This window comes from Balaenoptera physalus, assembly GCF_965194825.1.
Source record: "Balaenoptera physalus genome assembly, chromosome: 4".
Taxonomy (NCBI): domain Eukaryota; kingdom Metazoa; phylum Chordata; class Mammalia; order Artiodactyla; family Balaenopteridae; genus Balaenoptera; species Balaenoptera physalus.
Window position 1 is genome coordinate 58,044,355 of NC_138891.1, and position 23,392 is coordinate 58,067,746.

A 23,392-nucleotide genomic window follows, 5' to 3' on the forward strand; every position below is an offset into this window, starting at 1 on the left:
CAGCCCTCTCATTTAAGAGATGAGAAAACAGTACAAATTGTGAGGTGCAGGTTTATCCAGATAGGTCCTAAACTCTCCAGCAGGGTTCCAGAAATAAGAGTTTTCAATATTAGAAAGAAGAGAAGGGGGACTTCAGAGGCTTTAAATGTGATCATCATCAGTGAAAAATACCCATTGCTCTTGATCTCTGAATTATTGGACCAGTTTCAGTCAACTAAGATCATCATTAAGTTTGAACTTAAACCCAAAAGGGAAAAAGAAAGCTACATGATCTCAAAAAGAGAAACACATGGAAAATTTTCCAACTCATCATCCACGACTTTTTGTACCATTATGCATCCATAAATCCTAATTTTACTTCTGTGACCTATATCAGCACACTCCATTTGAAGTGGCTCTCATTATTATCTTAGATCTAGCACAGAGTTCCTAAAGTACCTCTATTTCTAGAGGACATGGAAAGTTTTTGAAAGTCAGAAAGTTTTGTGCAATCTCACACTGGTCCATTAACGTCATTGTTTCAACATTAGGGAGACAGATTCAGACAATTTTAGATGTTTATGTATACAAATAGCTCCCTAACAGTCCCCTTGACCAGATAGCATAGAAAAAAACATTGATTTATTGCCCAGCACCATCCTATCAATACCCAAATGAGCTTCAACTTCTTTAAACTGTTGCTCAAATGTGTTGCCATTCTGCCTATAATTTCTCTCCTGAAGAAATTCTATTCCATTTATTCAGAGATTCTAACATTTTCATATATCACCTCTGCTAGGAATAATTAGTTACTAAGAAAATGAGTTGCTGATTCTAAAGAACAACTTAAGGATCTGGCAACACCAATTGTAACAAGTATCCCAACCTTTAACTCTGTGGATTAATCACTACCAGAAAGAAACACAATCCCACACTGGATAACGTGTAACTAACAATGATATAATTAAGCTTTAGATCTTTGTATAATCTTATTCCATTTCCAAATTTGTTATATGACTCATTTCCAAGTCAGAAGGTCATCTCTGCCCACAAAACCAAAGTTGATAGCTTCCCCAAAAAATAGGAACATCAAAAAAGCCCTGGATCCCTCAAGGGTAATAATGGAATAAGTTAATGTAGAGTAGAACAAAACTTGTCTACATCTGACTTTTCGGAAATGTTTCCTTTCAGGGACCAATTTACTCATTCTTTAATTCATTTAACAAACTTTTAGTGAGCACCTACTCTCTTCCAGGCACTAGGTCAACATCGGGAATTCAAAGACAAGTAAGGTACGTTCCTTCTCTCAAGAAGCTCATCATCAAACAGACAGGTTAACAAATAATTACATTGCTTTACTCACATCTATAACCTACAGTAAATGCCTATGTAATTGATGAGCAGACTACCTAGATCAACCTTCAACCCTTACAGTACTTATTGAATTGGTATTATATAATCTTTGCATATCTTCTCAAAGTCTAACAATTTCACATTTTAGATGATTCTTTCAATAGCATCTAGCCTTTTATTAAAATAATCAATCCCTTACCACAAAGGTGCCCCAAGTTATTGATCATCCAATTTCACATCTTACAGGAATTTATAACCCACCCCCCTAAACACACATACATCCAAACACACACACAGCCTTTGTTTCATAGCCTGTCTAGTGAGGGACTCTCTTGAGTGCTACATGTTCCTCCAGTCTTCAGACACCACACCAAGAAGAGGAGTAGACAATGAGTTCACTTGTCACTCGATACCCCGAGTACACTTTGGAAACATCAGCTAGGCCTGATGACCTCAGGAAGACTAATAATAGTTAGACAAAACCCCATCCATAGGACTGGGGTTTAGAGGCATGAATCTTTTACTTGTAGAGATGTTATAAGATCTAGAAATAGTTATTGTTATTGAGTCCTTATTATGAGCTAGGAACTGTGTGTTGAGTATTTAGCAGGTATTATTTAATCCTCACAAAAATGCTATTATCCCCATTTTAGAGATAAGGCAACTGAGGCCAAGTAACTTGCCCAAGGCCACACAGTAGTAAGTGGTGAGAGCCTGATCAAAATCCAAACAAGCTGACTTCATAGCCACTCTATAACAGGACAGAGTTAGAGAAACTGGAATCCAAGATCTTAGGATGACATTGTGTTAAGATACCTGAATAGTGAACTTAACATATTTCCTTTGAGGACAAGATTGTCCTTAGATTTTGGCAAAAGCCACGTGTCATGGGAAATATCCATTAGCCACACAGTTTTGTCTTTACCTTAGTAGATCCTGATTTACACAAAGAGCCTGCTTCCAAATTCTGCTCTTTCTTCTGTACCATGATGCCTGTTTATAAAGCTTATCTGTGGTACAGATATAGAAGAGAGTGAAGAGTTCTGAAAGGATTGGACTATAAAACTGGACTATAAAAAATAGATGTTCATGTTTCATCATAACTGGCTTATTAAAGTTAACCAAAGTTGCTTATTAAAGTTGCTTTCAGCTAAATGTGGAATGACTGGTTGCACTGGAAGAACATTTTTATTCTGCTTCTGAAACTTGTAATACCTTGTCTATTAATGAGGATATCGTTCTGAGTGCTTCATGTTTAGGCTAGTACCAACCCCCATTCATTACCCTGAGTTTCCACTAAAGTGAAGCCAGAGCCAACCATCTTTAACATCCAGAAATGAGCCTCACAGACACATAGAACTGTGTCTAGTTGAGAGCTGCGTGGCAGACAGTCACAGGGCCCCACCGTGGTTAATGACACCAATGTGAAGTCCCATGTCTGTCATCTGGGGGAAATGTTTGTGATGATGGCATATTCCTCCTCTCAATTCTCACTTTCCTCTTAAGGAAGACTGCTCATTTATATCCTCTGAGGATGCGCCTAACAAGATGGATGTACCATCCTCTGTTTAAGGAGGGAGAAAAAAAGGCAATTGCAGGAGTTCAAGAAAAAAATTAAAGCTGAATCATTCCCAGTAATCTCCCAAATTTATATCCCTCAGTATCACAAACTGAATTACTTCTATAAACATTAGTTTAGAAAACGAACTTTTCTCTTACAGCTGCATGGTGAAGAACCACATCACATTCATACAGTAAGGATTTTATTTTCAATCTAATGTGTCAGTGGCAGTTTCCAATAAGAAAAAGCAATTCGCTAGTCTAGTCAATTACAATTTGTCCTTGGATGAAGATGACAGCAAAGTCTGTGCCTCTGGTTCATTGAAAACATCAGAAAGATATCCCCAATACTCAGTCTGTTTCCCTATAAAGTTAAGCATTAAGGAGGTGATTAAAATTCAGTTTAACTTTGGTAGCATATCAAGGGAAAGGCATTGCTATCTGATGGTAGGAGCAGGTTTTCAGAACTGTCCAAAGCAACAGTGGCATGCATTTCAGTGCCTCCAGTTATATTCTCACCAGGAAGCCTTTATTCTGTACCCTGAGTGTATAGGGCTACTTAAGGTATCTACACTACCGTACATGGGTATATTTAAACATATAGCCCTTGTTTTATTTGACACCTCTTTTACTAAAAGATGACCCATGACTAAAAATGAGAGGTTTGGAAAAGAACGACTCCTGACTATGCCATTGATTTCCTATGTCATGATCAGAAAATCATTTTGCCTCTTTTTGCCCAAGCCATAATGTTAGAACACATCTGAAAGCTGATTTGTGAGGTTGCTATGATGATAGGATTAGATAAGAAAAGCAGATCCAGGATATTTGCCATTAATAGGCTTTTAAAGATGAGTAAACTGATGACTCTTGAATAATTAATTATCCAAGACAACAGTTTTGAAATTAATCTACCACTATTATATCAATGCAATACCAGATTATTAGTGTGAGGACATAGGAAACGTTGATTGATAATTAAAGACCTTTCCTATCTCCTGGCCCTGGATTGATGAACAGGAAATTAAGCTTAAATTATTTCCTCCAGTTCAAGAATCAGACAAAAGTCCTGGGGAGAGACATGATCTGGTCATTCATTTACTAATTTAGCAAACCTCCATTGAATGTTTACTCTGCCTGGCTCAGGTGCACTAGAGGAACAAAGATGAGTAAGACTTGACTCCTGCCTCAGAGGATTTACAGAAGAGTGAAGGGGATTCACCTTCTCTCAATGCTCTAGACACATGTGCCCTTACCTGGATACTCACTCTCTATGTGCCTGCCTACCAGCTCTCTGTGCTGGTCTCTCTGTGTGGACCCACTCCATTTCATTCTTTACCTAAGTCACCCCTATTCATCATTTTAGCTTTATGCCTGGCACATGGTATTTGCTCAGTAAGTATTACTGAATTCATTATAATACAATATGAGAAATTCTCAAATAGAGGAGGAAGCAAAACATCTCTGGGGCACTGAGACCACAGTAAGGCTGCCAAGGAAAGCTACAGAGAAGGCATCTGAGTTGGTGATATTTGAGATGGATTTGAAGGATGAGTATGGTTGAAGGGTGAATAGGGACAACATGAGAAGAGAGCTGTAAAATGGTGAGACAGCATTAAGGAAAGTTGTACCAAACAAAGGGAACACCATCTGTACATGCATGAAGATATAAATGAGGATGCAACATTTGCAGTTTCCAAGTTCCAGGTGACTAAAACATAGAGCACATTGAGGACAGTACAGAATGGAAGGTACATTTGAGCTTTAGGTCAAAGGCCTCACTTGCCATGGTTAGAAGTATAGATATTTTTCCTAAGGTGATAGGAAGTTACTGAAAGTTTAAGTGTATCAATTGAGAGTTAGAGGCAAACCAAACACATGAAAAAAGTAACCACTCTAGCTTAAGGTGATAAAAAAGAATTTATTAAAGAATATTAAGTAGTTCAGAGACACTCTGGAATGGACAGAGTGTCTAGACTTGGAGGTTCAAGCCAAGACTACTCACCTCCACTGAGCACATATTCCAGCTGCCACACCAATGACCCTGGGAACTCATTGACACAACTTCCTCCAGTCCTTTCAAGAAAGCCATTTCTGTCACCCTGGACAGAACTGAATTCCACACAGCACTTTCTTTCTCACCTTGCTGTCTTTCAAATCAGAGTCTTGCACACATTCTTCTGATTGGTAGAGACCAAGTCACATGCCAGCACCATGGCTGCAAGGGAGGCTGGAAAAGTGAGTTTCTAGCTTCCACCTGGGCAAGAAGGACCCATAATGTGGGAAATTCCCAAACATAGAAAAGATGTTCTAAAAGGGCTAAGAGGACACAAATCATGGAACTGTCCACTACCATAGGGAAGAGCATAATCAAACTTATAAGAAAATTTTCAGTGCTGACAGTGGACAAAGAACAGAGTGAACACAGAGCTAGGATATAAAACCTAAGAGCAAGGACTTGTTCTGCCTTCTTCACTGCAGGAATAATAATGATTCCTTCCACATAGAAGGTGCTCAATAAATTATTTTCTCTTTTTAAAATTAAGGAATAATTTACATACAGCAAATTTCACCTTGTTTGCAAATTTTGACAATTGCATACTGTAGTATAACTACTACCACAATCAAGATGTAGAATGGGGGGCTTCCCTAGTGGCGCAGTGGTTGAGAGTCTGCCTGCTAATGCAGGGGACACGGGTTCGAGCCCTGGTCTGGGAGGATCCCACATGCCACGGAGCAACTGGGACCGTGAGCCACAACTACTGAGCCTGCGCGTCTGGAGCCTGTGCTCCGCAACAAGAGAGGCCGCGATAGTGAGAGGCCCGCGCACCGCGATGAAGAGTGGCCCCCACTTGCCACAACTAGAGAAAGCCCTCGCACAGAAAATGAAGACCCAACACAGCCAAAAATAAATAAATTAAAAAAAAAAAAAAAAGATGTAGAATGGTTCCATCACTACCAAAATTTTCTTGTGCTGCTCTTCTATAGTCAATCTCTCAACCCCAACCCCTGGCAACCATATACATGCAGTATTTAGCCTTTTGTTTCTGGCTTCTTTCCCTTAGTGTAACACAATTGAGATTCATCAAATTCATTCATGTTGTTGTATGTATCAGTAGTTCTTTTTACTGCTGAGTAGTATTCCATGGTAAGGATGTACCAAAGTTTATCGATGCCCCAGGTGAAAAGCATTAGGGTTTCCATTTTGCATTAACATAATTTTTCATTTCATTTGGGTAAATACCTAGGAGTGAGAGTACTGAGTCATATGATAAGTGTATGCTTAACAAAAAAATTGGAAAACTGTTTTCCAAGGTCATGTACCATTCTACATTCCCACCAGAATGTATGAGAGTTCCAGGTGCTCCCATCCTCATAAGCACGTGGTATTGTTATTTTTTTAAGCCATTCTAATAGGTATCTACTAGTACCTCATTGAGGTTTTAATTTTCCTAAATACTAGTGACATTGAAGATCTTTTCATATTCTTACTTGCCTTTAAAATACCTTTTTGTTAAAATCTTCAAATATCTTGCCCATTGTTTTTCAGTAAATATTTAATTAATTTATAAATAAACTGATATTAGAGATATTTAGAAAAATAAAATAACCTCCACCTGGTATAACTGGACATTGCTAATGAGATAGAAGGGAGGCATTGAGGATGATACCAAACTTTTAGGTGAATGTTGGTTAAGAAAGTTTAACTGACTGACTTAGTAAGCATAACCAAAGGTGGCTATTCCAATGCCCTCCAATTAATTATTGTCATTCAGTAATCTGTAGTCAAATCTAAACTACATGGAATAATGCTCTTCTTAAGTTTTCTGCATTTGCAAAAACAAATGAACCTCAATTGTTTTTCATCTTCTGCTTATAAGAGAAATAAATAAATCTCAAAAACCAATCCCATATCATTCCCCAGAAAATCCTGGCAGTGGCTCATTTCTTTGCCCTCCAAAATAGTACTAAATCAAAGAAAGAGGAATGTGAAATGGAGAGCTGTGGGCCCTGGAAGTTAATTAAATGGCTGATCCTTTGTAATCACCTTCTCTACAGTGAAGAATGCTGAAAAGCAAGGTCAGGAGATGGTACTTTTTTGCCTCCTGAATCACTGAAGAACCAAAGGTTCTTAGATAGTAGGGGGTAGGTGGTAACTGATGGAGGAAGAATTCCTTTCTTTCCATGGAACGGCCAGATTATGAATATAACACTGTGAGTTGCATCTGAGCCAAGAAAAATCAACACTCCACCAGGCCTTTTGCTGGAGCTGGGATGAAGCTGACCAAATGGCCAGAGCAGGTGACAGTCAAGGGAAGCTGGAGCCAAAGGATGAACATGGGTCTGCCAGGACTGGGGTGCTTCATCAAGGATCAACTAACCTTGGTCTCCAGTTTACACAGTTCTGGTAGAACATTAGACACCAGCGTAAACCAAGAGAAGAAAACAAAATATGGAATAGGCAACAGAGCATTACTGTGGAGAATAACATTGGTTGAAAAAAATACACTGTGCCTTGAATAAGCCCAAGAAATATTATGAAAAGGCTGGTGAGTGTGGCTTCTCTCCATTCTGAAGTGATTCTTCCACTGGGGGGAAACAATAGTGTGAGGACCTCAAAGACATTGATTCCAGCCTCCACCCCCTCAATAATACAAATGACAGAAGGGCGTAGGAGAGATTTATGACTCCCCTATGCATAGGAAGTTGTTTAGTGGCATCACTGGAATTAGAAATTAGATCTGGTGATTTGCTACTCAGTCACTCGGCCAGAAATGTCAGCTGGGAAGAATGCAGCCTCAGCAGAGGTTCAGTGCCTGGCACTTCCTAAAATTTTGTTCAAGTCTTTTTTTTTTCTTTTTTATAAATTTATTTATTTATTTATTTATTTAGGCTGCATTGAATCTTCGTTGCTGCATGCAGGCTTTCTCTAGTTGCAGCGAGCAGGGGCTACTCTTTATCGTGGTGCGCAGGCTTCTCATTGCAGTGGCTTCTCTTGTTGCAGAGCACAGGCTCTAGGCATGCGGGCTCAGTAGTTGTGGCGCACGGGCTTAGTTGCTCTGCAGCATGTGGGATCTTCCCGGACCGGGGCTCGAACACGTGTCCCCGGCATTGGCAGGCGATTCTTAACCACTGCGCCACCAGGGAAGTCCCTTGTTCAAGGCTTTTGATGAAGTTTTGCTTTACCCCAACTCCATCTCTGCTACCAAAAAATTAAGTCTTATCAAAGAACTTATTAATAATTTTTAAAACACATTTTATACTTAGTATGATGAACATTCTACTTAGTGCTAAGGCAAGAGAAAGGAGAGGCAAGAAAAGAAACAAAATTAATAGAGAAGAATCTCTGTAGCATGGTCTGGTGGAAATGACTGCTTGTGTCCCAGATTTGCCGTATGTTAGTTCGTGAACTTTAGCAAATTATTTAATATTCTTGAGGTTCAATTGGTTTTCCTCTAAAATTGATACACCTTCCTTTTAGGGTTATTTGATGGCTTCTCTGAATCTCCAGGATTGTGCACATCCTGGGCCATACTACTTGAGCAAAGAACCAGAAGCATCTGTAAGAGAGAAATTTCCCTCTTCTTGGAGCATCTGTTTTGGTCTATATTAAGTAACTTTAATTATTATTATATATCAAAATAAATACACAGAAAATGGATAAAAACGCAAAATTCAGAAGAATATTATAATATAAATTACAGGATATTCAAACATTTGGAGGTCACAGCAAGTCACTTTACCTATGCCCTCAGACATATTCGCTTTCCAACAACAATAAAAAAAAAAAAAATCACACTCAGTGATTGTGGCCATTCAGTAAAGTGGTGAGTGTGGTGGTATCCATTCAGTAAAAGGCTTGGGAAAGGAAACGCTCTGCTTAGCACATGGCATCCATACAGTTTCTTTCCTTCCTCTGGCAAGTTGTTCTAATGTGGGAGACTAAACGTGTTGTGTGAACTTGACACGGCTTGAAAATTACACAACTAATTAAAATTGCAAAATGACAGCACGAATGGAATCACAGGCCATAAGAGAGCCACAGAAAGTGAGTGGGTACAATTTCCAGCTGAGGTAGAGGTCTGGTGAGCTTTCAAGCTCTTCTCAGACTGGAACGGGGACAGGAATACACAGAGAGAAGCCCATAGTTGCTGGGGCTTGACTCACAACAGAAATAACAGTTTAAAGATCTACAACAGTCCCCTGTTACTGAGAGGGCACAGTTTCATATCCACAAGGGCTTGCCCCTGAACCAGATAACTGCCCATGTTATTCTTCTTTGGTAAATCAAAGCCATCAATTACCACCTCCTAATGCAGCTGCTCCAGGTGCTGTAGGACAGACAGGGCTGAAAAGAAAAATCATTGGCTGCGCCTGGCTCCTTCTGGAATTGTCTACTGCCAGTAATGGTGTCAGACAACTGATGAAGGCACTGTTTAATTCCTGCCCCATACCAAGCTCGGACCCCAACCAAAAGCTGTCCAGGGCCTGTCATTCATCACCCGGCCACGGGCATCTGACCCTGGAAGACTTTTGCACAGCCTTCATGGAGGTGTAGAAACAGGATTCCCTTGTCCTGCTGCTGGTTCTGCAGTAATTAAAGCTTCCTTCACTACTCCCTCCTATTAGTCTCTCCGTTTTAATGATACCGCAAACACAGGAGGGTGTAATGACCAAACTCAGAATAAACGTGCTCCTATAAGCACCCAGATTAAGCTAGCAATTTCTAGAAGATAATTACGCAATGAAATGTTTTAAAAAAGATAGTCTTGTAAGCAGAGGTTTGAATCATTGACAAATAGTTGGTAATAACTATTAGAAAACATTTGTTCAGACAACTAGTGTTGATTACTGCTTTGAGCCAGGCACGGTTCTAAACTACACCCCAACGCTCTTTGATAGTTGTGCATGGGAATCGAATGTGAAAGAATCATAGGTGTTTTAAAAGTAAACAATTTGTACATGCTTGTAAAGAATAGGTTCAAAATACTTCAGAAAATGAAAAGTATGTCTTTCCCATGACCATCACTCCCATCCCACTCTCAGTAATCTAATAATTCTCCAGTCAATTTTCTCTCTGTGTGAAATGTGTGTGTTTAAATATAAACTAAGTACTGTTTTTTTCTTTTGACAAAACGTTGTTATACTATACACCCATTTCCTTAACCTAATGTTTTCATTTAATAATATATCGTGGACATTTGTCCATAAATCATAGATATCTTTTTTAATTCATTTACAGCTATATGATATTACACTAAATTAATTTAGCATGTTCAGTTTCACAGTTTCCTCTATCAATGCAGATTTACGCTGTTTCCAATTTTTCCCTATTACAAATAAGCCATCCACGAGTACCTTTGTATTTATAGCTTGTGTACTTGTGCAAATATCTCTGATGGATGGCTTCTAGAAGTGAAGTTGTTGAGACCATGAGTATGCATAATTTAAAATTATTTTTAAATGTTATACAGAGTACTAAACTGTCCCCCAAAATAGTTTAACAATTTATACTCTGACCAATATTATATGGAAGAGCTCAATTCCTCCCACCCATTTTAACATTGGACACTATCCATTTTGTGAAAATTTTGCCAGTCTAAAATTTTTTTTAAATACATGTCTTAACAAGCATTTTTGTTGTCCTAAATAATATTTTCTAATCACTATTGGAGGTTGGTCATTCTTTCATTTGTAGACCATTTTTATGTTTGTTCTATAAGTTACCAATTTGTATCATTGGCTCTTCCATTGGGCTGAGCTCCAAGAGACAAAGCTTTATCTTTTCACATTGATTTGTAGGAGCTTTGTGTAAAGTAGAGATATTTGCCCTTAGTCTTCCATACATCTTTCACAAGTTAGTTTTTCTTTTTTCCCTATTTATTTGTTTTCTTCTGCCTTGTTCTCTATCTTCTGTGTTGTATACTTTCAATAATGCCGGCTCACCACTGGCTGTCTGTTCTCATTTAAAAGCAAGTGATTTTAAAACCAACTAGAAGCTCTGGATATAGAGGTGGGACTGCCAAATGGTGGACTTCATGGTGAGACCCTAAGGAAAGCTGGTTTTCCCTTGAAGAATCCCAAAATGTCAGTACATTCAGGCCTTTTCTCTGAAGCTGTCCAGTTTTCCCAGAAAACAGTCTGTGTCTGCTTGGAAGAACTGGTGAGGTCAAAGATTTTCACAAACATCCTGGAAGCCCATCAGGGGAAGTGGGCTTGAGACTTTACTTTTCACTATTCAGATATTTACCTAATTCCCCTGTTTTCAGCCTGGGGTCTTACCACCACCTGATCTCCCTAAGTCAAGAGTAGGATCTCTGGCTAATTTCTCCAGAGTATAAGCCCACCATCTCCTACTGAATTGAGGAGGTGTATTCATCTGGCTGCAAAGACTAGGGGTGGGAACCTGGGGGTCTGACTATCCTGTTGGGACCCTTCGATCAAATCTCTAGGATTCAGGCCATACCTCACTCTAACCCAGCATGGTCCCTGGTGCCTCGATTCCAGAATCACTATAACGCTTTTCAAGATGAATTCCCATGCACGTGATTGGCAACCCATTCTGAAAGCAAGTAGGTTTTTAACCACTCTCCAGCTGTCTGCTTTCCATCTTCTAAACACTTACTAAAATCTCATGTCCACTATTGTTTCTGCTTCTGTTCTTTTTGTTCTCGTGGGTTTATGCCTTTTAAAATCCTCTACTGTTGTTTTAGGAAAATGAGGTAGGAAAAACGTTAAGGTTCTGTGTCCAATTTTCCCTGTCTAACTGGAGTTTTCTCATGTAACTTGTCTTAAATGCAGATGTTCCTGAGAATCTTTACCAAGCAGAAATCATTAGCAATTCTCTTTAGTTTATTTGTCTCATTAATTTATGTAATAATTTTTCTCTTTGTTTTTTATTGGAGTGTAACTGACTTCAATATTATATTAGTTTCAGGTGTACGACATAGTGATTTGATATTTTAGACATTACAAAATGATCACTGTGATAAATCTAGTTACCATCTTTCACCATACAGAGTTATTACAATATTATTGACTATATTCTCTATGCTCTACATTACATTCCCATGACTTATTTTTTAACTGGAATTTTGTATCTCTTAATCTCCCTCACCCATTTCACTCATCCCCTCATCCCCTTTCTCTCTGGCAACCACCAGTTTGTTCTACTTATGACTCTGTTTCTGTTTTGTTATGTTTGTTCATTTGTTTTATTTTTTAGATTCTGCGTATGAGTGAAAACATATGGTATTTGTCTTTCTCTGTCTGACTTATTTCACTCAGCATAAGACCCGCTAAGTCCATCTGTGTTGTGTGACAACTTTTCTTAAGGAATCCTTAATAAATGAACAGGGAAATATTGGGACTAATAGGAAAAACTCTGAGCTGGATTCAGGATACAGCCTTCAGTTTTGATTCTGCCACTAATTAGCCCATTTTCTTAAAGAAGTCTCAGAGACTCAGTTTCTGCATCAGCAAAACAAGAGGGTTTAACTACAGGAGTACTAAGGTGATGGATTTTTGAATGAAAGATGTTTGAGACTGGTGGCAGGATGATTCTGGAACACAGGGAATGCCTCAGAGAAGTAAGGGACTCCCAGGGCACTGAAGTTTAGGATGCAGCTTCACCAGGAGGCAAAACAGTGCTGTAGAATTTGGGAATTTGGAATCAGAGAGCCCTGTGTTCAAATCCTCAATGCATAAAATACAGCTGTGTAACAGCTGTGCAATTCCTGACAGTCTCATTTTCCTCATCTTAAAATGTAATTAAAATATTTTATAGGACTGTTGTATAGATTAAGGAATAAAGTACCTGGCACATAGTATATAATTGGTAACACTGGTTGGTTAGTTAGTTAGTTAGTTTGTGTTTAATGCATCCTTGCTGATTTGCCATTTGGAATTCTCCCCGCAGATACTTCTGAACAAATTTTCTGATACGCCTCTATTTTCTGAAGCCCGAGATTCTCTCTCTGTGGTCTGATGCACAGGAGCCCAACCTAACTCAGGGTGGGAGCTTGGTTACAAGGTATGCTGGAATCATTAAAATATTTGTGCTGCTGGAAAACATGGGGGGAACTGCACGTCAGTGGGCCTGGAGCTAAAGAAATGGATCTGGTGATGGAGCTGCCCCCTGAAGGTCAGCATCCAAAGGTTCTGGCCAATCTGATTGGTCTGCTGTCAGCATCAAAAGGTCCAATTCAATAGGTGAGGCACAGCCCCAGAGGTACAGACAATGCATGAGCCTTGGAATCAGGGGTGCAGAGACTCAGAGTAGGCAAGGCTATTGGGAGCTGTGTCAGCCTTTCTCCAAATACGGTGACCAGGGATTAAAAAATCAGTGCCTGAGGAAAGAGCAAGCGAGAACAAGGCAGAAGGCCAGGTCACAGCCAAGTGTGCTGAGGCTATGAGGACAGGGTTGTGGTCATGACAGGAACTAAGAGGTCCAATAAAATAAACTGAAGCAGAAGGCCAGCCAGTCAGGGTGGGTTCAGTAACTGCGTTAAGAGAAGACAATGGCACATTATGCTTGCACATGTCCAGGGATCCCAGGAGATTCATTTCATAGGAGACATGCAGCCAGGACTAAAGCCACTTTCCTTTGGGTCCAGTGTGCTGCCTCCTTGCCCTGGATCGTTCACTCGCAGTGCGGGGCTATACCTGCGGGGCCGGCTGGGTTGGTCTGGGCCAGGCAAAGGACAGACAGAACCATTACACCTGTGTTGACTTTGCTGCTCAAACAGAGCACAGCAACAGGTAACTGCATTTTACCAGAAAGTGAGGGAGGACCCTGAGAGAGGGCTGCGACTCTTTCAGGTGCTGCACAACATACATAAAAGAAAGAAGAAGTGTTAGGGGAGACTGCTTCATGCTTGCCCTTTGCCTGGTAATTCTCTTCTCCAAAAGAGGAGTAGCTGAAAGAAGAAAATAGCTAGCTCAATGTACTGAATAAGAAAATTTCAGAATTTGAAATTAGAATTTCATGGAAGAGTATGATCCCCGGCTCGTAAGTTCACTGAGACTAAGCTCAGAAGCAGCCAGTCTGTCTGGGACTTTATCAGAGGCTCCAAATGCTCGGTTTTGTGGGCATCAGGCTTCCGATGGAAACAGGAAAGGGTGTTTATTTAATAAAAGACATTTTCTTTTAATATTGGTAATCAAGTTTATTAACATTCTCAAAGTTGATTTAAAAATGGAATTTCAAAGAGCTGCTTCTTTTTCAATTACTCAAGCTGACAGACCCATTTTTGACGTGTCATTGCTGATGGATTAGGTCAGTCAAATTGCATTAGATTCTAAGTGCGGCTCAGCACAGCATTAGTCATATAATTGAACAGGACATACATATCAGTGATGAGTATACCAGAGATGCTGTTTTCTGGAAGACTTATGCATCTAAACATCTATTTCTCATCTCTAATTGTTTTTCTCAAACTTCATTTTCTTAGTTTTGCTTTTCCTCATATTTCTCTTGGTTTCTTAAAAGCTTTTCCTGCATAGTTGACTTCCTCTAGTTTGTCCATTCCCCAGAGACAACTGATTAGTGAAAAAGCTTCTTTTCCTAGCTTACCTTGCTCAGGTTCAATGTGAACACTGCAGGAGAAGAGTGCATACATGAATGGCTTGGCTTACCTCGTCAAAACTCAAACAGCATGACTGGAGTTTCCAAGACTCCTACTGCTGAACCTACTTCACTTGAGGGTATTTCCCTTTAAACAACAAAAATTGATTCAGGCTATCTTTTTTAAAGAAAAGCCCAATGGTATAATATGCGGTAGCTCAGGGTGTTGAAAACACGACTAAAGAATCAGTCTTTGAAAAGAACAAAAGGTCTTTTGAGGTGTACATTGTGGGGATGTGACTCTCATAGGAGCTCCTTCATTTTCAGGTGTTCTGCTCTATGTGCTAATTCCAGAGAGAGGTCTGGTGGTCTTAGTTGGGTCTTTCCCCACTATTTGAATAAGGGAAAAAAAGAGCTTCTTGATTCATCATCCTACCAAGTCTGTATTCATTGGAAGACAGGTGGTTCCCAAAGTGGAAGAGATGAGATGCTTGGTCTGCAAACCCTCAGATATTCACTGCAGCCCCAAATGAGCTGGTTCCCGTGAAGCCAGATCCGGCAAATAAAATGGTGTGCTAGAATCTCAGTCCCACATGAAAACAACGAAGCCATTACTAAAAGTACTAAGTGATAAGAGAAGCTGAGGATAAGCACCAGGTCACAAACACCAAATGAAGATGATAACAATACCTACTTTTATAGAGTATGTGTGAGGAATACATGAGATAATGCCAGCATACTGGCGTATACTATAACACCCAATACTTAGTAAGCAGTCATGTGTGTTACCCTTCTTAATACACTCCCCAGATTGTCAAGTGGACATTATTTCTCTATAACTTACTCGTTTCAGATGTTTATACTCCATCTCTCTTATCATGGAAGTTTTCCTGCCTAAGAGAAGCTGTATTCAGAAGCCCCTGTTAGATGTCTTCATGGTTAGGGCTGGAGTACAAAAGAAACAAAATCGTTCACTTTGCCCCCTCTACATTAAACTTGACCATCGCCATGCTAAGCACACTTCCCTCCTGCCTATCTGTTACTCTGGACTTCAGGGCACCATATAGAATAAAGATGTGGAATAAACATTTGAGTGAGGTGGGAAGAGAGGAAGGAGAAGAGGAGATGAAAAGTGGATGAGACCAGGAGTGACGGGCATGGTGAAAGCTCTTTGAGAGTTTGCAGATTCTTAGAAGCAAAGAGGAAAAGTAAACTTACTCAAAAGTGCCCCTGACCCACAATCCTTAAGAGTCCAGCATCCTATGGCCAGGACCCTTTAATGAGCAATGGTCATTGAAGGCACCAGACTTATAGGACCAAGACATATGGAGCTTCCCAGCTGCCCAGTTTCAACCTAAGAACTGCAGAGAAATGTTTGGTTCCTCAGCGTCAATTAGCCTCAGGCTGTTAAAACTCTACCTCTGCTGATTGGAGAATCGCTAACAACTTTCTCTTCTCCAAAGGCCATTTAAACTTTTAGGAGGTTGTATTTCTACCAGGTCAATATTAATTGGAGCTGGTGCTGACATCTGCAGATACTGGAGTGACAGGCATCACAGTGACTCCTGGTCTTCCTTCTGATCTCATCCAGAAATATGTCCTTCCCTTGAGAATAACAGTTCTTACCTTCTCTTTCTCTATGACTGATTATAAAATTTAGCTCATTATTGTGTTATATGGTGCTGTAAAATATCTGGGGAGAAAGTTCATATTATAGCTTGTCTGAAACCCAAAGAATATAAAGCATTGTTCTTGGCAGAGGAGATACAATTATAGTGACTGAATTCAGGAGACAGCATGTTTTTCATAGTCTAGGGAGAGAGTACAATCTTAGGCTTTATGAAATTTTAATTAAATGAATATATAGGCACAAATAATATATAGCAGACACAATACATACAGACTTCCAATTGATCCCCAGTGAATTTCCTGTTCTTGAGATGCGAGAAAGGGAAATACTTGACAGATGGGCCATCTATGCAACACATGACACTGACACCCTCAATTTGTTTCATATACTACAGGAAAGTTGAATCCAAAACTACGGTTGTATGATATAACTGAATGTGCATGTACTTATTTAAATAATATACATATATAATCAAGAGAACCCTAAATACAAAACAGTTTTTAGACCGAAGTTCCTTAAATGTCCAGGATTTAATTTGTAACTTAATTCATAAGAACTTTGCTATTTGGTCACATTTGATAACCTGTTTCACAGGCTGCATCTTGTAACTAAATTATAGAAATCAAAACTTGGCAACCATTATATCCAAATGGAACCTCTAAATGGGGATCAATTCTATTACCTGTGAGAAAACTGGAATTTTCCCAAGTTTGTGTAGTCTACCTGAAATCTTTCAAAAGATTGACTTTAATAATTAATTGGACATCATGAAGACAATCTAGTCTACATAGCCAACAAAGATTCAACTCTACAAATAGTAAAGATGCTACTCTTTAATCATTATTAATCTTCCTATTTAAAAATGAAAGACACAGTCATATGTTTTGGAAGGCCTCTTTGCTTCCAAATAGGGTTTTATCAAAAAAGTATCTGGATTATTTACTGAACATTTTACTTGTCCTAATAGTTTGGCACAAGGAAGATAGCCTCACATGAGGCCTCAGTTCAGAAGAAGTATTTGATCAGGAGTTTGGAGCCCCCTTGCTCCTGTCACAGCTCTAACTTCCAGCCACAGTCACTTTGGATAAATCAATAAGACCTATCTAGGCCCTGCTTCCTTCATCTATGAAGGGAGATAATAATACCTCCCTTGCTAAACTGAGTTATGGTGTTAGAGCCAAAAGTGATCAGAGATGGAAATTCACCTGACAGTGATTATGGGCTGTAAAGCAAGTGAATCTACATTTGCAACCACAATTCCTAGTTGTTGCAAAGCTCTCCAGGTTGTCTGGCTACCCTATTACCACCCAACAATGTAAAGCCTTTTGCTTTGAAAAGCTCTTACAGGTCTTCATCTTCTCAAGAGATAATCTCTCCAGGTTTCTTGGTATGCTAATCAGTGGAATTCTGACATTTCCTGGTGTGAAGACAGGTACTAAGTTTTATGCGGTTGAGAAGCTTGTCTCCCAGACAACACTGACTTCTTCCCATCTTGCTCCCTCAGGCCCTGGCCCTCCCCCTTCTCAAATATCAATAGAACCTCACAGCTCTCCGAGAGGGAAAGCTGTCGGTGCCTATGCAATAGCTCGGGAACCAGTCACTTTATGTGTCAACGTGACATGTCTAGACATAACTGGCTTTATTGTTTGGAACTGACTTGGAGATGGGGCACTGAGTGCCTTCTGGACAGGTGGTAGGTGCTAATGAATGAGATGGTTGCCACGCAGATAAACTAGGCTGGCAGGGAGAACAATTAAAACGATCTTGTCGCAATGCCAATGTTATTTTAAAATTTAATCATGCTGTAGGGTGGCTTAATGGGAATTTCTTTTCCATAATAAAGAAACCAAGCCAGATGCCCACGCTGTGAATGAGCTTCTATCTACATGACACAAAGCAAGATGCTGTTCTGATAATGAATCACGTTAATTCATAAATGTAGACAGTAGAGCAGCATAATTCAGAACCCAAGGCTGGGTTTTCTCACTCTGATTTATTCCATTAAGTTTGTACCTTAGTGAAGCCAACCCAGTAATTACAAAATGTCTTCACTTTTACTATACAGACTCAGGCTGAAGAGGGTTATACCATGGTTACGGGTGAAAGAAATACGAACACATGGGAGAACTATAAGAACCAACTGATCAACTTTTAACTTCTAAACCAAAAGAAAATAGTTCTAATAAGCCATATTTTCTGATCATAATAATTAGTGTGGTCCTAAGTAGAATAAAAACGAGTTATCTGGGACTTCCCTGGTGGCGCAGTGGTTAAGAATCCGCCTGCCAATGCAGGGGACACGAGTTCGATACCTGGACTGGGAAGATCCCACATGCCATGGAGCAAATAAGCCCGTGCGCCACAACTACTGAGCCTGTGCTCTAGAGCCCGCAAGCCACAACTACTGAGACCACGTGCCACAACTACTGAAGCCTGCGCCTAGAGCCCGTGCTCCTCAACAAGAGAAGCCACCGCAATGAGAAGCCCGCGCACCGCAACGAAGAGTAGCCCCTGCTCCCTGCAACTAGAGAAAGCCCGCGCAGCAACGAAGACCCAACACAGCCAAAAATAAACAAATAAATAAATAAATAAATTTATAAAAAAAAAAAAGGGGGAGTTATCTTTACTAGGTAACACCATTAGTATGAGACTAATTGATTTTTCACTTTTCGGTATGTGCAAGTGAGTAGGAGCACAGAGGCTAAGATCTTTCCCTATAGGACAGGAATCAGCAATCAGTGTATGGCCTGAGGGCTAAGTGTGGCCCACTGATTGTTTTTATGCAGTCCATATGTTAAAAATATTTACTACATTTTTAAATGGTTTTTAAAAATCAAAAGAAAATATTTTGTAATAGGTGAAAATTATATAAAATTCAAATTTAAGTGTCTGTAAATAACAATTTATTGGAACACAGCCACACCCATTCATTTATGTATTATCTAGGGCTGCTTTTGCACTACAGCTGTAGAGGTGAACTGCAACAGAGACCACATGGCCCTCAAAACCCAAAATATTTACTATCTGAAGATTTATAGAAAATGTTTGCTAAACCAATGCCCTAAAACCATCCTGCTGAGGTTCAAATCCTGCTTTACCACTGATTAGCTGGATGTTCTTGGGCAAGTTAGACTTCCTATGCCTTAGCTTCCTCATCTGTAAAATGAGAATTACACTGTAGCTACATATGTTATTTGTGAGAGCTAAGTAATTCAAATGTGTAAAATGTGCTTAAAATAGTCTGTGGCACATAATAAGTATTCTACAAGTGTTATTTGTCATTGTTATTATATTTTGTCTTCTAAAAAGTTCAATGATTACATATTATGCTGGTTTGGAAAATTGTCAGGAAAAGTCTTTATTAAGTAAGAAAATAATTGAAAATATGAAATTGATTATAAACATTGTTTTATGTAAGTTCGGCAAATAAAAATGTATAGGAAAAGATAGTATATGTGTGTTTATTATTCATGCCACCACCCTGCAATGTTCTTAGCCAAAAATCCTAGTATAATTTTGAAGCCCATTGATCAAGACTGAAAACTATAACTAGGCAAAAACAGTTGGATTGGCACATTGGCTATATTCCTTAAAGATAGGATTAAGGCTCCTCGAATTATTTCCCTAATAAAATACATAATTAGGTATTGATTACTTGGCTAAAACACCAGTTGCAATTTAAAGAGTTATGATCAATTGTGTCAGCTCATTGTGCTACCTTAAATATTATAAAACATAGGACAAGTGCCTGGAAAGCTAAAGATATTTTCATTTCAAATCTTGCACTAGAGGCTTTTAAGCAAACATTGTCTTTACTCCTATCTTGAAGCAAATTTAATCTAGGTTGAAAATATATATGTTTAAGAAAAAACAGCAAAGCAAAGGTGATGGTGGAATATAATGGTCAACATAAAAAAGTTCTTTGAAATTATTAATGAGTGAAGAATTAAAAATGGGTAGAGAATATAAATGTCAAAGAATGCAAATGATAAATCAAGAAAGAACATAAATGGTATATAAATAATAAATCACTGTTTTCATGATTAAATTAATTCAGATTAACATAAGAGATACTTGCTTATGGACTGGAAAAGATTTTTCCTAAGTGATGATAATGCTGGGTAGAATAATTACAGCAAAGGCTGATGCAATGTTTCCTGGGGACCATTGTTTTCTAAATGCTTTATACACATCAACTCAAGTGAACCTCAGAACAACCACCTAAATTCAGTATTATTATTAGAGGTATTCTAACACTATTTTACTAAAATAGAAATGAGGGCCCAAGATCATATACCTAGTTGGAGGTAGAGCTGGTATTTGAACCCAAGCTGTCTGGTTCCACAACTGTTGCTTCCAACAAGTATGCTATTGGTGCAATGATATGGATACACTCATACTTTTTCAGAGAAAAAAATATACGCTGTGAGCTAAGGACAGGTAAAGAGGAAAAAGGATGGTCTCCATTGATTTCCTCTCCATCTTAACCTCTTCCAAGAGCATATGTATTCTTATGCCACAGCTCCTCCTAGACCAATGGTAAATATGTTTTCAATGATATTATTAAGACAATATAACAAAAGTCTTGCCAAGATATATAATAGCAGTTTCTGTCAAGTCAGAAATGCTATACAAATACACTCTGGTTGTTCCTAGGTTTAGGCCAGAAGAGCAATCACAAATTAAAGTTATAGATGAATTTTTCGTGTGTTGATATGCACACAAAGAGGGGAGGGACAAGTATTTATAGATACTAATACTATAGAGATTATAGTTTAATCTCTATACCATGAGGAAGTGGAATTCTGGTAGGTGCTGTTGGGAGCTGGGGTACAAAGCCAGGAGAGTGTGGAAGGAGGAACAAATATAAGAGCAGTAAAGATCACTTGAGCAGAAAAGGGAGAGGACAGCCTGGATAAACACTGGGGTCAGGAATTAGAGCTCACAGTTGGTTTTATGTGTTCCTTTAGAATAACATGTAAACAGAGAAGATCAAAGGGTTGAAGACAGGACACATTGCCTAAAATTTGTCATTAATATGTTGGGAAGCAGCACAGAGTGAGCCACATTATGTGAACCACTCTATGTTTACACAGCTGAAACCTGATGAAAATACACATTAAAAACACCTATAAAAGAGAATGTAAATAAACACCTGGCCACTAGGTAGAGCTACAGAGAGGAGCAGGATGCAGATTTTCAAGAAGGGGCAAGACCCCGGCATGTGGTGAAAGATGGCAGCATATTACTCAACCATAAAAAGAAATGAAATGGAGTTATTTGTAGTGAGGTGGATGGAGTTAGAGTCTGTCATACAGAGTGAAGTAAGTCAGAAAGAGAAAAACAAATACAGTATGCTAACACATATATATGGACTCTAAGGAAAAAAAAAAAAAAAAAAGGTCATGAAGAACCTAGTGGCAAGACGGGAATAAAGACACAGACCTACGAGAGAATGGACTTGAGGATATGGGGAGGGGGAAGGGTAAGATGTGACAAAGTGAGAGAGTGGCATGGACATATATACACTACCAAACGTAAAATAGATAGCTAGTGGGAAGCAACCGCATAGCACAGGGAGATCAGCTCTGTGCTTTGTGACCACCTTGGGGGGGGTGGTTAGGGAGGGTGGGAGGGAGGGAGATGCAAGAGGGAAGAGATATGGAAACATATGTATATGTATAACTGATTCACTTTGTTATAAAGCAGAAACTAACACACCATTGTAAAGCAATTATACTCCAATAAAGATGTTAAAAAAAAAAAAAAAGTCAAGCTAATGGTGGGAATCCTGCCTAGTCAGTATAGCTGGGAGGTAGACCCAACCAGCAGTCAGTGCCAGAGAACCTGCCATGAGTGGCCAGGGTCCCATGATGGCAAGAATTTGGGTCCAGAGAACAGAACAAGACCCAGGCAGAGGTAAATGAAATTATAGGCTGATTGTTATAGCTCTCTTAAAACACTTTCACAAGCTCTGTCCATATACAATGATGTGTCTGACACATCTCTCTCACTAGACTAGGAACTCTTTGAAGGCAGATGCTATGATTTATCCATCTTTAAATACTCAGACCCTAACATTGTAGATTTTAAATAAACATTTTATGAAGAATGGAGAGATGAATGAAAAGAATTTAATTACATGAATTTGATGGAAAACCCACTTACTATGGTTGAGTCACAGAGTCCAGAATAGGCTTAGCAGTCAGGCTGACTGGCTGCTGAATCACAAGAGCTACCAAAACAGACCTCCTAAGAGTCTATTGACCAGGGTCCAATGGCCCTGCAGGGCTGGATCCTCAAGTGGGGCTACTGGGTCACAGTAGTAAGACAGGAGGGTTGTGAAGGCAGGGAGCCAGCAGGTGGAATTTTACCAGTTCAAAGCCGTTGCTGTTAACTGTGGATTAACTGGATAAATTGGAGCAAGTCCAGAGAAGTGAGGGCACAGTGATGAGGGGACAGGCATCCATACTGGGAGTAGACTAATGAAAAAGCTAGGGCTATATCACTAGAGGAGAGAAGAACTTGTGGGGACAGTACAGCTCACTTCAAGATTTTCTTATGTGTAATATTTTAAGGCAGACCTGAGACCAATGAGTGGAGAATAGACAGGTTGACTTCACTTGCTTGTAGCACACATGGTAGGGAAATTACAGGTGTCATTCCTAATGGACAAGAATTGGTGAGATTGGGGTGTGGAACCACATGATCTCCAAGGTCTTTTCTTATCCCCGGTTCTGTACCTCTGATTTCATGTGTTTTGAGGAAGCTCATCAAAGCCTCAGAAAGACAAAAATCATGTTTAGGAACAACTGGAGAGAGAGAGAGTGGGAGGGAGAGAGGGACACAGAGAAAATGAGAGAGACAAGTATATGGCATCCAGAGCTGGTGTGTCTTTGTGCAGTTTTTAACCTGGATTCAATAAATATTAGTAATAATGCTCTCATTCTAAACAACACAAGCTTTTCAAAGCTTTGTGCTACTTCACTGAAGTAACAAGTTGCTGGTCATCATGCTGCTCTTTAACCCGAAAAATACTGAATCTCAAATTTCATCCATGTAATAGTCATGCTTTTACTTTTGAAATATTAACTAATTTGCTTTAATCTTACTCGTTACCCCTTTACTTCTATGAAATAGTATGTCGTACAAATTAATTAGCTGATCCCCCCCATGACAAATATTATCCCTCCCCCTCAATTTCAAAGCTAATTTTAATTGCCCAGAGTCGCATTGTGAGTCAGCGGCAGACCCAATACATGAACTTGGAACTCTGACATCCAAAACGGGTGCCCTGCCCTTAA

The 23,392-nt window shown here is 39.3% G+C and overlaps 1 long non-coding RNA gene across 2 annotated transcripts in view; it reads left to right on the forward strand.

The window, feature by feature from the left end:
* The window catches only part of LOC309659391, a 437,716-nt gene that overhangs the window by 75,799 nt on the left and 338,525 nt on the right, over positions 1 to 23,392 (forward strand). The window contains exon 1 of one of the 2 annotated variants that reach the window (XR_014262774.1): positions 5,818 to 21,858. The exons of the other annotated variant lie outside the window; for it this stretch is intronic. This is a non-coding gene — a long non-coding RNA (uncharacterized lncRNA). Of the gene's footprint in view, positions 1 to 5,817; positions 21,859 to 23,392 lie in introns of those variants that run through there. 2 annotated transcript variants of the gene reach the window in all.